This window comes from Nothobranchius furzeri, chromosome 1 (assembly GCF_043380555.1).
Source record: "Nothobranchius furzeri strain GRZ-AD chromosome 1, NfurGRZ-RIMD1, whole genome shotgun sequence".
NCBI lineage: Eukaryota > Metazoa > Chordata > Actinopteri > Cyprinodontiformes > Nothobranchiidae > Nothobranchius > Nothobranchius furzeri.
Genome location: NC_091741.1, coordinates 86121711 through 86126799, shown reverse-complemented (window position 1 = coordinate 86126799; position 5089 = coordinate 86121711). Strand labels below are relative to the sequence as shown.

The following is a 5089-nucleotide window of genomic DNA, read 5'->3' as shown; positions in this document are numbered from 1 at the left end:
TCTAGCAAAGTAAAAAGCTGTCAAAGTTCTCCCTTCTCTCCTGTGCCCTCTGCTGCTCTGCAGCCTCAAGTCCTCCCTGATCAGCTCCAGAAGCTGGTTATCGCTGTCACCTTCCCCTGGACGCCCATTTTCCCCAGAATAGTCTTAACAAACATGTAGGAAAAGAAACAGGAAGAGAAAAGAGGACAATGGGTTATTCCTTTCATGTTTTCGCAGAAAAAAATAAACTGAAACCAGTTTTTAAAATATGAGATGTTATTGTACCTCCATGCCACAGCCGCAGAATACTTTGCTCCAGTGATCATGTGGTCCATCTCCGCCCTAAGCTTAATAAATTCCCTGGTTTTCTCTTGTCCCTAAAATACAAACTTCTATTAAAATCAGGGGGAAAACGTAGCGGGAGAAGTACAACACCGAGCGGCCGAACATAAGAGCAGAGACCGCAATAGAGAGGATTATAAGATACCTTTCGTCAAACATTTTGACAGGTCTATTGTTCTTTGACCTTTTTGACCTTTCAGTCCTATTGTTCATTTTGACCCTTGACCTTGCCCCCCTTTCCTATCATTAATCAAATGGACAGGTGTATTGTTCAATCTTTGCCCCCCCTTCCGTATCATTAATCAAATGGACATGTGTATTGTTGATCATCCAGATGGCCTAGACCCCCCACGCCGCATCATCAATGGCGTATTGTTGAGCGTCCAGATGTCCATGATCCCCACGTCATAGGCTAATGTGTGTAATGGCGTGTGAAGTTTCTTATTGTGTTACTCCAGCGGTTCCCACAGCCCCCTCCCTTCTGAGTGTAATCCTATAGTGGATAACTCTTTGAAAGCTCAGATCTGTCCGAATGGTGAAAAGCCGAGCTCTAAGAAAAAATGATGAACCACGAGGAGATGCATGAAGCACCAAGCCACGAGGAAGAGGAATGTCTTACCTCTCAGATATGTTCATCACCTAAATTCAACACACAGACAGTTTTGTCATCTAAATTGTACTGCAAATGCAGAGAAGCAAGAAAAAGAAGGCCAGCCTCACCAGTGAGCAGAACCACATCAGTCTGACGCTGCAGCCGTTATAATGCATTTACCAGCCCTTACTGGCACACCATATCAGTCTAACCTCGTGGGACTTTTTATATCAAACATGACATGGCTCACTGACAGTGGATGAGTGCGGCCTAACTGCTGTGAATGACAGCCCCACACGCTGGTCAAGTACTTATGAAATGGTTGTACGTCTCCTCAAAGTTAAAGAATCTGTTTTTGGAGTAGCAGACAAGATGGGATGGTCTGCTTGCTCTCGAGTGAGTGACAGAAGCTGAGGTCAATGCAAGAACTTTTGCAGCCTTTTACTGAACACACACAAACTCTTCAGAGTGACACATTGTCTATGTCATTAATACTCTCTTTGATTTACTCAGCCATCTGGCAGATGTTCACGTTGGATTTCGTATGTTCAGTCTTAAACTTTGTGTTTAAATGTGTAAATATTTACATGCAGCTCACTGACACTTTTTGACCAGAACTAAAACTATTGTGTAAAACTCTCTGTCCAGCAGCACATCAAATTAATGGCTGTAAGCCCACACACACACACACACACACACACACACACACACACACACACACACACACACACACACACACACACATTTAAAGCACTTTCCCCTTTCAGAAAATGTCTGACTCTCTCTAAGACAAGTAAAGAATTTAGGTTACCAACTCTAAACACCATTCATACATTTCTCTCACTTCAGAAAAGCAATGGTTTGCCATCCTAAACCATTTATGGTTCTGTTGTAAACCACCCTGCATACTCAAGCCTATAAGAATAAAAGTTGATCCTTACCTCAGCGTGACGCTTTTAGTCGACAACTCACAAAGCAAATGACTCTATATTGTTCTGCAGGTGGATTTGTTTGAAAGAGTGTCTGGAAGTTGGTTCAACAAAGATCTGTTGAGCTTTCTTAAAGCTCATTCTAAACAATTTTACAAGGCCAGCGACTTCTGACAAAGCAATTGACTTCCTTTTTTTTTTGCAGGTGGCGGGAAAGTTTTAAAACAAAGATCTGGTTCATTCTAACCAAGTCGGCATGGAAACAATTCACAAAAGCAAATGACTTGCTATTGTTTCAAAGAGCTATTTAGGTGAACAGCATCTTTGGTTCGTCATCATCAGCAGTGAAAGCTTAACCATCGCCTCCTGCCTTTAGTGTCACATTTTGTTTTCACTGTCACACACACACACACACACACACACACACACACACACACACACACACACACACACACACACACACACACACACACATTGCTTCCTGCCTCATTGAGACATGATGAGATTGGCTTGACAACGCAACAGATTTTTCATAAGCGATTTCAGGAAGAAATGTCCGGTACAAAACCGGTCCGGTATTATTTTTTGGATCGTAAAGGTTTTTTTATTTCTGCTCCGGGGAGTTTTGATGAAGCAATGGATACGAGTTACACACACACACACACACACACACACACACACACACACACACACACACACACACACACACAACTCTAAACACCCATTCAGACATTTGTCTACCTATACAACAAAGCAAATGACTCTGTATTGTTTATAAACTTTTTTTTTTCGACCAATCGCAACCATTTTCTATTCAAGATTTTTTTAAACAGCTGTATAAAATGTAAAACCGCATTTTCGGAGTCGTGATTTGAGGTGTAACAAGCTAAGATGACGGGTAAGTTTTTAACTTAAGACGCAAATCTTTTTTTCTCTTTCTGGTTTAACATCTTTATTTTCAGACGCTATTGTCATATCGGACGGCGAGTGGGAAGAAATTCCTATTGAGGAATTAACTTGTAAAACTCCGGTCCCTCTCGATGATTTGTCTAAAATTAATCGTGCGGTCGAGAATCTGAGTGAGTGGATTTTATAAATATATACGTAACGTTCTTTTCTTCAGCTGAGAAATATCTCATTTTACAGAAAAGGAGGGGGTTCAACCTTACCCCGGAAGTGATAACTTTTACCCAACCACGCCTCCATCCACCAGCCGAACCGTCTTACATTCGTATCAGCCCAGCCATACCGTCAGATCACACGCGAATGCGAACGTGAAAGCTGTTCGTTACAGGACCATCACGCCACAGACGATCCTCGAAGCTGGTAAGTGATTACAAAATAGCGATTAATAAGTCAGAGATGTGTCGTTCATATTTATCGTTTTTATTCTCCAGAGCAACGGCCGACGGCCTACGCACCCCCAATATCTCAGCCCCCACCACCTCCAACCCCTTCTCATGCGCAGACGGATGGTAACGATAAAAAAACAACTGATTAATAAGTCAAAGATGTCTCGTTCACATTTACCGTTGTTTTTTATCCTTTCAGAACAACATCAGACAGCCGCTTCAATATCTCCGCCCACACCTCCTCCTCCTCCTCCCCCTTCTCCTGCACAGGGTAAGAGATATATAAAAAGTTGGTTATTTACTTCAAAGATGATTCGTTCATATTTTTCCTTGTTTTTATTCTTTCAGAACAATCCGACAGCGACTCTGAAACCGCTGAACGTGCTACTGAGCAGCCAGCCGGTAAGCTGTTTCACAAAACCGCTCCGCAGAGTATATTAAATTTTGAAGTAAAAAAATATGTTTTTTATCCTTTCAGAACAACCCACGACCGACGAAGAGAACGCACCACCTCCTGCACCTGTACAGAGTAAGTTAAATTTATATATATAATTTATTAAAAGCTCGTTCATTTTATTTATTTTTTATTTATTTTTTCATCAGAAAAACGGTTAAAGAAGAAGAAGCGGGGCAGATTTACGCGACTTCAGAGATCAAACAGGATGAAGCTTGGCTACCTGCTCCTGCAAGTGAATTCCGGCCTGGTGGAAGTGATCCAGCAAGTTCTGGCTCTGTAAAAGGAGGACGCAGATTTTTTTTCTTCATTTTTAGTAGGTTTTTAATGTCTTTTGTATCATGAGTGAAAATTGGTTTGATGACCTTTCAGATTTGTTTGAAGTAGATGATGAATTAAACGTAGATTTGTTAGATCGAATTTTAGCCAGCCAAAATCCCTCAGTGGAGGAGGCCGAAGAAATTCTATTAAATGACTGGTTTGATTTAAGCGGACTGAGTGAAGTAGATGAATTAGCTTCAGATAGTGAGATCTTAGACTATATTTTAGCATCCCAAGCCGTTTCAAACGAGGTCGATCAAATTCTAGCAAATTCAGATGAGCCTTCATCAGAAGCAATAAACGAAATTTTCAGACAAATAGAACACCAGCAGAGCGTAAACGAGATCGATCAAATACTGGCAAATTCAGATGACCCTTCTCCACAAGCTGTAGATGAAATTTTGAGACAAATAGAACACCGGCAGATCGGAGGGAGCGTAAACGCAGCTTTTAACCAGCGTGAAATTAGAGAGAGTGTCTTTTCAAGCAATCAACGACCCAGCCGAGTTTTATATTAATCTGATGGAAATATTAAACAGGTTTGCTGAAAGAGGAAGCCAGATCGCGCGTCCCAACGATAGAGTCCAGTTTGAAATTAATACTTTGCACACGACGCACCACGTTAATTTTAATTATGACGGATCAAATATGTTAAATCAGCTTCAGTATTTACTGGATCTGTTAGTCCAATCAAATGAAGCATTAGAGGCCGACAACGAATTTAATTTCAGACTGCAAGTGATAAATAATCCTTCCGGCGGTGGGAAACGAAAAATCGAAACCATTCTGGATCACGAATTAGTCAATAAAAAACGAAACCATCTCATTTGCCCTCCAGAGGCCAATCAGCCGTTGTGTTTTGCGCTAAGCATAGCCGGACTGTTAAATCCCTCAGCGAGAGATACAGAATTATTGAATGTGGCTAAAAATATTCATCAACAGGCAGGGCTTCAGGAGCAATCAACCGTTTCATTTAGCGACGTGATTCGATTTGAAAATATTGTTCAAAGAAAAATAATAATTTTTTACAGATCCGACAGAATCATTTCTAAATTTGAAACAGATTTTAGCGATCGGTCAAATCCATTGTTCATTTTGCTACTGAATCAACATTATTACG

At 41.0% G+C, this 5089-nt stretch overlaps 1 long non-coding RNA gene across 1 annotated transcript; it reads left to right on the top strand.

The window, feature by feature from the left end:
* The first annotated feature begins 2250 nt into the window (after positions 1-2250).
* LOC139071067 (uncharacterized) lies at positions 2251-3465 on the top strand. The gene is made up of 4 exons (XR_011521283.1): positions 2251-2921; positions 2989-3168; positions 3240-3317; positions 3394-3465. It is a non-coding gene; the product is annotated as an uncharacterized lncRNA (long non-coding RNA).
* Positions 3466-5089: the final 1624 nt, after the last annotated feature.